Source organism: Notamacropus eugenii, chromosome 5 (genome assembly GCF_028372415.1).
Source record: "Notamacropus eugenii isolate mMacEug1 chromosome 5, mMacEug1.pri_v2, whole genome shotgun sequence".
In the NCBI taxonomy this organism is placed as follows: domain Eukaryota; kingdom Metazoa; phylum Chordata; class Mammalia; order Diprotodontia; family Macropodidae; genus Notamacropus; species Notamacropus eugenii.
In genome coordinates, this window is record NC_092876.1 from 226,426,972 (window position 1) to 226,439,396 (window position 12,425).

General features: G+C 40.9%; 1 protein-coding gene across 2 annotated transcripts in view; it reads right to left on the bottom strand.

The window, feature by feature from the left end:
* GALNT3 (polypeptide N-acetylgalactosaminyltransferase 3) overlaps positions 1-12,425 on the bottom strand; it is a 112,011-nt gene that overhangs the window by 51,991 nt on the left and 47,595 nt on the right. Inside the window, exon 1 of one of the 2 annotated variants that reach the window (XM_072612194.1) lies at positions 2,084-2,823. The exons of the other annotated variant lie outside the window; for it this stretch is intronic. The gene's annotated coding sequence lies outside the window, so the exon portion shown is untranslated. Of the gene's footprint in view, positions 1-2,083; positions 2,824-12,425 lie in introns of those variants that run through there. 2 annotated transcript variants of the gene reach the window in all.

The following is a 12,425-nucleotide window of genomic DNA, read 5'->3' on the forward strand; positions in this document are numbered from 1 at the left end:
GCAAAGAGTGGGAGGGCAACAATCAGGAGAATTGAGTTCTTGTCCCTGCTCTACCCCTTCCTAGCTTCTGCGCATTTGGCTAGGACAACTTACTTTCTCTGGCTTACAGTATTTTCATTTGAAAAATGAGCAGAACTAGATTGTCTTTGAAATATTCATCTAGCTCCAAATTCTATAAATTCATGTCAGTTTTTTAAAGGCCCAATTATCATAATCAATAGAAAGTAGGTAGCAGTAGTGCTATCTTTCGGATGAAAGGAGACACAGGTGTATTGCTCACTCATACTGTAGCTAATAAAGACTTATTACATTTCTCCTATACATGAGTAAAGACAGCACAACATCTGGCTCAGTTCCCAGGTGCAATAAGACTTCGATCTTAACCTAATGAAACTTTTTACTCTTTAAAAAATTCCTTTCTGAACAGCTAATGAGAGAAATTTAAGGGACCAGAAGAGTGGCTTATTTGGGTAAAGTAGGAAAACCATGATGAGAGCATTCTACATAATTATATCATGGTACAATGCTGTGGTTAGTTTTAAAATATTTAATTGCAGTTTTGAAACTGTATTTGTGCCCCGAGGCGCTTTACATTAAGGAGTGTAACAAAGTGAAATGGTAGTAAAATGAAATAAATTCAATATAAAGTACGGAAAAAAGCATAATTAGGGATTTCCATGCAAAACTGAAAGAATAGTCTAAGGATATACACACTACAAAATGGACAATCCTGGTAACTGTTAAACTAAGATGTATATCATAGTGCCACTGTTACAGCACAAAATATAAGCACAGAATGCTTTTTTTTAAAAAAAAACCTAATATCAAATACCAACATATTGAGTTAACAATCAGCCTTCTTAGAATTAGGCGTTTCCTCTTAGATATAAATGGCAATGATTTAAAAAAATAAATTTATTTGGGCCTTAAGGTACTACTTCTGTTACCCTTTACAAATTTTTATAAACAAGTTACTTTGAGAAGGTCCTCTAAAGACCATTGAGATTTGGCAACTCAATAGAATAGAAAATGGAAACAAATTTTCTGTAGAAATCAATGAACTTGACAACAGCAGCCACGGACACTGGTAATTAAGTGCCACAGATTCACCCTGAAATCTCACAGATCAGCACTTGGAGTTTTAGGGTGGGGGAGGCATTTGGGCACGGCACACCCAGCATCAGACGTGGCAGTATCCTGAAGTTTTTCTGAACTTTTGAGTCATGAGAATACCACATGCAAACAAGAGCAACAATACGCACTACCCTTAAGTCAACAGGTTCTTTAATGAGATGGTGTGTGGTTAGTGCGTGGCAGTTGGATTTCCTTCCTCCTGCCAAGAAGAAAATAAGTCTTCCCGATAAAACCCGAGAGTGGGTGCGGTTTGAGTTTGGGGAGCCCACCCAGAAGAGTAGTGTGGGGATGAGAGGTGGATTGTCAGCATCCAGACCGCAAAGGTCTTTCCAAATCACTCAAGAAACCATTTAAACTCTCAGAGCAGCCAAGGTTTCGTGCCCACAAGTCGTCTGGGGTCCAGTTTGGAAAGTTGAGCAGCCGAGCTATCCTTTACTAAGCACTAGGGGACTCGGATATAGGAAAAACTGGGGTGGAAGATGACTCACCTGTCCTCCAGGTGGAAGGCAATACCCTACTCCTTCACTACCTCCCATCAAGAAAAAGCCTGAACCCAAAGCCTTTCTATTAGAGACCAGAGTATGTGTGGGTGGGTCTCCTTAAAGGTCTAGGGGTACGGCCAAACGGTTCAAAACTTCTGAAGTTGTGCCTGACCTCGACGCTCCCCCTCGAGGAAGGGCAGTCTTAAGGGGAGTCACCTGGAGGCAGGCGCTGAGAGCAGGGACAGGAGTGGGATGTGCGGAGTACTTCGGGCATCATTCAGCCACCCTGCCCTTCTCCTCACCGTCGGGGGGGATGGAGGAAAAAAGCTGGCACCGACCCCGAGGCGCCTCCAGGCACGACCTCCTTGCCCGCTCCCCACCGCTCCCCTCAGCATTTCAGCAGCCCCGCTGCCCGCCGAGCCGCTTCCCCAGCCCCGTGTCCCGCCGCGCAGTCCCAGCCAGCTCACCTGGGCGGGTAGCTGGAAGAGGCAGCGCTGAGGTGCGCTGGACGTGCTTCGGGCGCCAGGTGCAGGTGGCGGCGGCGGCCGCCGCGGCTTCGGTTGCTACTGTTACGGCTCCAGCCCGAGCTCCGGCTCCTCCTCCTCTTCCTTGTCCTTTCCTTCCCGGCCGGCCGCGTTGCCAGGGGAGGCCGGGCCGGGGCTCCGCTTCTTCCGGGCGGCTCCCAGGTGAGCTCCAGCCTGCAACGTCGGCAGGGGCCAGCACCCCCGCCCCCTCTCTCTCCCGTGCTGCGCCTGCGCGCCAGCCACCTGCCCCGCCCTGGTTCTTACCTGAGTAGCCCAGGTGCGACCAGAGGAGGGGGCCTGGGAAGGGAAGGGAGATCCGCGCCGGTAACCTCCACCCGCGGTTACGTGCCTCTCCTCCGCCGCCGCCACCGCCCTTCTCTCTCTCCACCCCCGCGGGGCGGCTCTGCCCTTCCACCCGCCGCCACCGAGAAACTTGTCCAGACCTGGTGGCACTAGTCACCCTGGGACCCGACCCAGCGGCGGGCCCGCGGTCCGCGGGGGTCCTGGCTCCCCCTGTTGCTCGGTGACTCTTCTGGCCAAGTGGAGCAGCTGGGGAGGGGCGGCATGGGGAGTTCTGCGGTGTCGGGAGTCTCTTTATCAGCCACCAATGTGAGATGAATTCGGATAACCGAAGACTGAGTGGCTACTGTTGCAAATTCAGTTCATCCTCTCCTGAGGGGAGCTGCCACTTCAGTCTCTCTCTCTCTCTCTCTTTTTTTTTGATCACTTGACTCAAACGCAGTGCAGCTAGTGGTTTCCGTTGCTGCCGGCTGTCTCAGCACCCTGCGGTAGGGATGCTTTACCTCCCCCAAAAGTCTCTCCAAAAGGAACATGTGGGAGGAAGGACCACTGAGACTTGGGAGGTGGGGAGAAGTTCCTTGCCGGTGTAGCCCAGATTTCCTTGTCCCGGGTTACAATCCCAAAGGGAAAAGAATGCCAAGTTCAGAGAGCGCAGTTAGGAAGAGATTACCTCTCGTTGTTGAAAGGGAACCTGTGGTTTCCTCTTTATTTTGTGAAACAAGTCTCATCTAGACTTGGGTAGAAGCTTAAAATCTAATTTGAAAGGTGGAAGGAAGCTCACGCTCTGGGAAGATGTTAAAGACATTTATTTTCAAAATATATTTTTTGCTTTTTTCATTCCTATTTTACAGTGGCGCTTTAAACTGTTTTTTTTGTTGTTGTTATTTGGCCCCTGTGGTGGTATGATAAACATCTCCACACCTTAAAGGTGGGCTTAGAATGACCTTTATAGCTTCCTGTTAAACGTACTACTTCTTTAGATACGTGGTTCCATGTTAAAAGTAAATGGAAGTATGAATAGAAATGGCAGAAAATAAAGACTGGCCACCATTTCTTGTTTTTGGTGGGGTCATCTATTAAAAAGGAAATTATTTTCCCTATTTCTTTTCACTCTTGTTTTGCCATGTAGTCTTATCTGTAACCTAAACACAAAGTTTTTAGATTTCAGAGTACTGTACCATCTATAAAATTGAGTCTAAAACATTTTTTAAAAAATCTCAAATTTTTGCATTCAAGTGGTTGTTTTCTTAAGGTTTAATGAAACAGGAGGTTGCTACTAAACTCCCTAGCCTGGGGAAAGAAAAAAAAAACCTGAAAAAGGATAAGAAGTGCATAAAGAAGACGAGACTGGTGGTGCTTAAAGAAACAAAAGAGTATGGGACATATCAACATTTTTTTCTTCTAGGATGGTCATTGAAAATTAATTGGCAAAAATACAATTAAAATAGATCAGTTAAGTAAAGGAGATAATTGTGTTACTGAATCCAGTACTGAATTCAGAAAGGCAAAGTTTTAAAAATAAAATTTTATCTGACTCACAAATAAAAATATAACCCCAGAGAATATTCATATATTAGGATTTTTCAACATCCTAAATTTAACTAGCTAGATTAATTTTAATTCTCATCCTGTTAAAAGTTAGGACATGACTTTGCGTTATTTATATTTAAAAATAAAATGAAACCACCCTTAATTATTCTTAACAAAATAGTAACATTTTGGTAGTTTATATTTAGTTTATAAACACACAGATTCTAACAGATTTTAGACTTGCAAGATGATGAGCAAGCATACAGAGATTTAGAGGAGCTGAGAGCCCTGGCTGCTTTTCCATCCATAACAATAATCCCCCTTTGTGCTGTTGAAAGAACAGAAGTACGCATAGACCATTGATGTCATTTATTTGGATATTTGTACATTTGCTTCAAAGATGCAGAGAACAGCTCAGTGATTTTTTTTATCTTCTCCCTCAAGAGGACTTTATGAAAATAATTAAAACCAATAAAGAATTCCCTGTAGCAACAATTTTAGTGTATGAGACACCAGTATAAGATAGGAAAGCATTGCATAGGTTTAAGATAGTCCTCTATTACAGAAAATGTTGTGATAAAATGCCATTTAAAAAATCCTTAGTTTAATAGCATCTGTAGATTATAGGCCTAGAGTAGTTAAACCATGAAAACATTACATTCTTAAGAAATTTTGAAAATACTCCAAATAAGTCTTTATAGGCATATGAAAGACTTAATGAGAAAGGAATTGGTTATATTAGTGAGTTTTCCTTTTAGAAAGATAAAGGGAGAAAGTGAAAGGAAAAAAATGTAAATGACCAACCGATGAGATCCAATGAAAAACTCACAATAGCTCATTGTAATGTATAATGAAATGCATATAATTGTTCAAAATCACTATGCTAACTTCAGATATTTCTATCTTTCTCTGGATAGTGATTATGTACATCTAAGAAACATTAGTGCACAATTCCATTCTGCAAAACCTTTATGATAAAATACAATACAGTGCAATTTCTGCTTTAGTTCCCACATTGCATTTGTGGGAATTTCTACTTTAGTTCCCATAAATACAATGGATATCAAAAGACAAGCTGAGAAATTTGGCTCAAAAATGGAACAGATTGAAGCAATTTCTACCAAAAAAAAATGAGACTATAATGGAGATTGACTCAAAAGAGAAAAAAAGGCTAGTGTCATACCAAAGAGTTAGAAATATGAGTACTTTTTAATAACTGTTCAGTGTACCATGATAGTGTTTTAAAACATTACAAACTTTATAGCAGTGCTGACAGGAATAACTATCCAATACAGAAACTACTTGCGGGAGAATAACTTGTTTTACACAAAAGTTGCATTTGTAAGAATTTATTTTTTTACCCTGAAGGATATCAGGAAGGCATTCAGAAAGATTCACTGGAGAAGAGTTTCAATTTCATTTAAAAAAAAAGATTAGCATAATTTTAAAAAAGCCTAATGAAGTAGTCTAATAGTCTACATATGTCTCTCACTGCAAGATAAGTGGCACCTGAAGACATTTTACTGAAAATGTAGTAGTGGTTTTCTATTTTGTTTACTGCAAAGATTAGAGAAGAAATCTAAATATCCTTTACTTTTTAGTAGCCTACAATTTATTTGTAATCTAAGAGTATAACAATTTTGCTGGCTGCTTATACCGGCATGTACCTACACCTAGATTCTTTTATTGTTGTTTAGTCCTGCCTGACTCTTTGTGACCTCATTTGGGGTTTTCTTGGCAGAGATTCTGGAGTGGTTTGCTGTTTCCTTCTCCAGCTCATTTTACAGATGAGGAAACAGAGGCAGACAGGGTTAAGTGACTTGTCCAAGGGTCACAGCTTGTAAATGTCTGAGGCTGAATTTGAACTTAGGGATATGAATCTTCCTGATTCCCAGGAAAAGGATACAGAGGCCCAGCTCTCTATCCACTGTGCCACTTGTACCTGGAATCAAAACTACCTTGCTGTTCTATAAAATAGATTGTTCTGGTTATGCTCACTTCACTCTGTCTCAGTACTTACAAGTCTGGCCTCAGACACTTTGCTAGCTATGTGATCCTGGTGTATGGGGTGTTCGGGGTGGACTGGCACCTCTGGTGTGAGGGCTTGCTCAGTCCTTTTCAAGACTGCTCATCTACCTTTGGTGTCCACCTTCTACCCAGCTCTCACCTGTGGCTCCAAGAAGCTGTAGCCAGCAGAGTGGCCACCATATGCAGGTTAAACCATCTCAGTAGATGGCCTAAACCAGGTTGACCATAACCCAGAAGCCTCAAACCTGTTAGTGAGTTAGGGGGATGTCTGCCCCAAACATGTGAAGACTTTCCTCAGCAGAATGAATGGTTAAGAACAATTGTTCATAACCATGAAGGCAGCTGATGTGACCTTGTGGGGCTCTTATAGCTTAGTTAGACATTAAAGACACCAACGTCGTCTGCTGTATCCCAGGCCATCGCCAGTCATTCTGACTTTGGTCTTGCCGCTGGACTGGGATGCAACTGTGCTTCACTTAAATTCAATTCATGCGATAGTTATCACCGGATGACATTATCGATTCTCTTCAGAAATAGACAACAACAACAATCTAGGAATTAAGACATTTGAATATACCTAAAATGTTAATAAATCATGAAAAATATACTAGCAAGAAGTCCAGTGCAGCAGTGGTGGTTGTTTGGTGCTTGAAGAAGACCAAAATGACATCACAATGGGTCAATGTATAGGGTGTCTGGCTGTAGTTGAACATACCCAGATGAGTTTGGAAGACTGTAGTATAAGTTAGGCACCAATAGTCTGACCATTTGGGAGGGAGATATCTCCAAATTTAGGCATCTCATGTTTTGGGTTTTTTTTGAGCTACCACAATTTTGCATTGCTTGTAGAGCAGAAACACAGCAAACCTATATTAAAAATGGATTGTGTTTCAAAAGTTTACAAATTAGTTACCTGGAAATAAAAAAAAATTTACCACTATTCACCATAAATTATTTTATAAATGGTAAATAGTTTCACAGACTAATTCTTAAAAGTTTGTTTAACTTTTGGTGTGTCAAATATTATACTGACAGAAATATAGAACCTACTCATGATAAATTCTGAATGTCTGGGAAAGAGCATTGGCTTCGGAGTCAAATCCCATCTCTGCTATTTATCTGTAATCTTGGACCTTGGCTTTGTTGTTAGTAAAATGAGGGGCTTGGATTCAATAATCCCTAAAGTCCCTTCCCACTCTAAAGTTTACCATTCTGCCCAAGACCAGCAATGTTGCTTCTTTTGTTGGCAACCACCCCCTGTTTCTTCGCCTACAATTTAAACGGATTCCCCTAGACCCAAACTGGTGCTATTTATTCCCATCATTGGAAAAAGAAACTCTAGGATGATGGAGACTTGGAAAGGTGTAGTTGGAGAGGAAAGTCAGGTGGCCAGGACCTTTCACCAATGTTCATCCCACTATCTTTTTGGTCTCTGCAGTTTTCCCTATCCTACCTTCTTCTTTTCTTTTAAGGGCTTCCCTTTACACCCTCCCTGGTTTTCTGCAGAGCTGAAATTAGCCTCTTTCAACCTTGCTGGGATTTTCCAAGGGTATTTTTTGTTGTTCATTCCTTTGAGTCTCTTAGTCCAACCTTCTTTTTAAGAAACAAAAATTAGGTTACTCAAAGTCACAAACAGATTCTCTGTGGTAGTAGTTTGCACATGAAGGGTCATAGAATCATGGATACTGGAGCCTGGAAGCCATCTATTCCAAATCTCTCATTTTACAGAGCAGTGGAATGACTTGTTCTAGGTCACAAAGTAAGTACCAGACTAAAGAAAATCATCAGAAGTTCAGAAGAAAACTTCCCTCAAGCTACTTTAGAAATTATGTCTCAGGAAATATAAAGAGCAGGGGTTCAGGATTGAAGAGTAGATTGTGGCGTAAAGAGATAAGTGCTAGGAATGTTGCTAAGATGAAAAATGCTAGGACTGAGGGCCAATGTAGTTGAATTTTATTGCAGTAAAATTAAAGATCAGACAATTAAGTTACTTCCCCTCTCCTTCCCCAGTCTTTATACTTTCAATTCATCTTTAGGCCCTCACTATTTTCTCTCTCCTCCATGAAGTCCCACTCTGATGCCTCATCATGACTTATAGATGACCTTGGGATGTCAAAGGCAAGACCAGAGAAGTACATGGTCTGAAAAGTTCTACCATGCTGGAAAGATTTCAAATATGACTCCAACAAGAGATTGAGTTTGCTTTCCAAGGACCAACCTAGCTAAGAATGGAGAAGCTCTTTAACAGTAGGCTAGCCACTTGATGACTAATTCTTCGCTTGTTCAAACCATGAAGGAAAAAAAAATGACCCTCAGTCCAGTAGTGTTGGGGGTGTAAGCTCAGTTCCATGTGGACAGTCTCGGGCAGGTAAAAGTGAGGACTTCTAAACCTTAGAGTTCTCATGAGGCCCCCCAGGGAACAGCTGGGAATTGAGGTGTGAGACTCGGGCTATCTCGTGCATTTCCGCCTCTTCCCCGTGGGGAAACTTGCTGGGGAGAGCATCCTGCCCTCGAGATTAATCCATGGTCTGAGCACACCTATTGTTGTCTAAGGGCTGAGAACAGGCACGGTATTCAGGTGCAAACTATGCGGTGGGAGAGCTTAAGTAGGGTCAGGAAAGCCTGAAGGCGCTCAGTGCTGAGGGGCCCTTAGAGGACAGAAGGCCCCTCTCCCCTCTCCCTCTCCCACTTCCATTCTCTTACTGTAAGATCTTTGCCTCCTTGGGAGGAGGACTCCTCTCTCCTGAGGAAGAATTCCCCCTGCACATGTAACCAAGACCCTGAATAAAGCCTAACCCTTGTTCGACTCTGGAAAGTCTCTTCTCTCACAAGTTTATCCGGTTTGGCCAGCCGAAGACCTGCGACAGGTAAGGAAAGACTCGGGTAGCCCTTAGGCCTCTAGGCCTGACACAGTAGTGCCACAGCAGTGGCAGAATACTCAGATTCACATAGTTGTCAGAACATCTGTAAACTGTAACTTAGCTCTTGGTACTCTGTGTGAGATTCTTTTTCAATGACCTATAAGTGGACATACTACAGAGGGACTGAATCATATCAATCTGGACATTCTCATGCTATTTGAAACCAGAAGAAGGAATTTTAAAATAAATGGAAGAATGGCCCAACGTTTCTCTTTGAAGCTGCAAGTGGTCAGTGTGATGGTTTTCTTGAATACCCAAAGGCAACAAAAAGGATTTCTGGGCTATTTCAATGATATTATATGGCAGTGTTCATGATAAAAAAAATTTTTAAAAAGCAAACATGAAATAATTATAGTATAAGCATCAACTACCTTGCTGCTAAAGCACAACCATTTACAAAAAAATCCTCTACCAGCAAAGGGTGAAAAGGTAGATTCTATGAGGAACTTAATGAGATCTTCCAAAGTAAATTAACATATACTTTTATACTTGGTGACTTCAGTGAAAAGGTGGAACTAAATGACAATGGTGAGATTATATATTGGAAAACAAAGGTCACAGATAAAGGATGAGAGAGACCAGACTAGGTAGAAGGCTCCTGCCTCTAAATCTTGAAACCTTTCTTGGAGAAAAGAAATAATAGGTACTGAACGTGGTGATACTAACATCATAAAAATAATATTTTCATTATATATTTTAACAGATGAGATAACTTATTACTAATATGAGAGTCATTCTTAAATCAACTGCATGTAGTCAGATTGGTGACTTGTTAGAGAAAAGATAAAAAAATAGTACAAAGTTGGAATAGAAAAATGAGGAAATGTTTTGAGTTACTGCTGAAAAACAAACAAAGCTCTATCCATCTCTATTAAAATAAGTTATTAGTGATGAAAAATGGGATATGGATGGAAGAAAGACATGGACACAGACTACAGGTTTTTTTTACTGATATATAACTTATGCAAATAAAATTTAAAAAGTAGACCAAAACTTCCTACAAAGTACCTTAACAAGAAAACACCTGACTTGCTTGCCAAGTAGATATGTCAACCAATGTAAAATCTAAATTCATTTGCAAAATTTTATGGAGGATGTTGAAAGAATATGAGCAGTATCACCTTACAAAACAAAAAGATGCAGTGGAGAGAAACCCAACTAAGCAAAGTTATTCTGAAGGCATGTAAGGATGAAAGAACAAAAGGAAAATGGAAAAGATATGAAATATTTTCATAATGAACTTTCTTTTTAATCATCAAGTACAGTAAAGCCACCACATTGGAGTTTAACATCATGGCCTACATATTTTTATTGAACATAGGATTGGTTGTTGTCCTTCATTTTTGAAGAGGACCAAAATGACATCACCATGATAAAGTGAAGTTTCAGTGTGTCCAACTGTGGCTGATGAGACCAATATGAGCTCAAATTGAACATATAGGAATGGCACTAAAGAGAGCAAAAATGGCAAGACAGCTAAATTGGACAAAGTAGATCTGTGATGGAGTAACTGCAGTCATGAAGACTTTGTGGGATTGATTCACAAGGAAAGAAAGGAAGCTATCAGAGCTATGAAAAGGATGTCAGATTTTAGTAATACTGAGAAAAAAATGTGACAAACATCAGCAACTACCAACCTATGTGCCTTCTTTCTATATGAAAAAATTTTATGAGATTCATCTATATACCCATTAGAGCACCTTTGATGAGGGCATTAGTAAGGAACAGGTAGGCTTTTGTAAGAGATATTCTATAGTAGACCACATTTTACCATGACACAATTGTCCAAAGGATGAAAAAAAAAAGAGTCTAGTTTGTTCATTATAAAAAGTTTTGATTTGGTACAGCAAAATGCTACCTTAAAGGCTGTCTTCCAACAAGATGCCTCCACTCCATACATCAAAGTTATTCAAGATTTCCTAAAGACATTACAGTGGAGATAACCTCTTTCAACAACCTCCAGATCATAATTATCAGGCAAGGCACAAAACAGGGAGATGTGCATTTGCCAAAAGTGTTCATTCCTATTATGATAGAGATGTAGCAGAACTCAAGTTGAAGAGGGATTTCTCATGGATGATGAAGTTCTCCGTGTATTCTTGTATGCAGCTGACATCATGCTAGTAGCAATAAGCCTCAGAATATTACAGAACCTCTTAGAAGAGATCTATCACTACTCAAGGCAAGGCAACAAACAGGTTGTTTTTGTTTAATCATTTCTGACTCTTCAACTCCTTTTAGGGGTTTTCTTGGCAAAGATGCTAGAGTGGTTTTCATTGTCTTCTCCAGCTCATTTTACTGATGAGGAAATGGAGGCAAACAGGGTTCAATGTCTTGCCTAGGGTCAGAGACTGCATTTGAAGTTAGGTTTTCCTGACTTCAGGCAGTGTACTATACATTGTACCACCTAGCTGGTGTTGATATCCAGAAAGTCAAAAGCACAGCCTAATCATCTATGAAGGAAAGGTAAAAAGAAACACAATCCCTATCCTTTAAAGAGCTTGTATTCTAATAGCACAAGACCACTCACAAAGGGAGCTAAAAGGGGTTAGGTGGGAAGAAGATAGTCATGCAAAGGAATTCTGTGGAACTTCAGGAAGTCAGAATCATGGGTAGTAAGGGAATGGTTATTTGGCCCTCTTCAAAATGGAGGCACCAGGACAAATTTAGCATTGGGAGAAGGGGGCCAGCATGGTGAAGGGATTTTTCCATGATGCAGGGGGGAAGGAGGGGTGGGCTCAATTCATGATGTAGAGAAATGCTAGTAGATATCAGCCATCGCAACTGGTGTTAAAAAGTTGGGAGTCATTAAAAGAGTTTGTAATTTCCCCAGTATGATCCAATTCACCTCTTCCTATTTGATTCTAGACCCATTCCACTTTCATTTGTACCATCCCTTCTTCCCTTCTGCAACAGGGATTAATTTTCCCTAAAAGGAGACAAAGCTCTCTTATGAATTGATTGGTTCCTATTTCCTGACGAATGTTCTTTCTTCCTACCCCCAACATGAGGTAGGCCCAGGCCCCTCTGCCTTCTGTCCTGCAGAGATGTTTTCCGTAACTGAAACAAAGTTGTCCCCAGAACCTGATTGGACCAGCATCCTTGATTTAGCTTTTTGGTCACCTAAGAGTACAAAAAGTCCTAGCCACACGAAGTCTGGGCCTCTTAAGACTATGGGAGTTACCATATCTTGCCCTAATGTCTAGTTCTCCAGAGTAGTTTCTATAAGGAAGTAAGGGAGGTGGTGAAGATAAGCATCACTTTATCCATGTTGCATATCCTTGCTGTGTTAGGCCAAAGTAAACTTCCTTTTTGTTAATTGTTCAAAGATTTACAAGTGCCTCAATTCATCCCAGAGTGAAACCTGAATTAAGAGAGTGCTAGCTACATCAGGCCTGCCTCTAGTGTTATTCTTCCAATGTTGTATGACTGTAAGTCATGGAAAATAACATTCTCCCTTGAATTAAAAATGAGTATCACTCTTAAGGCAGTGGAGAGAGGGGCAT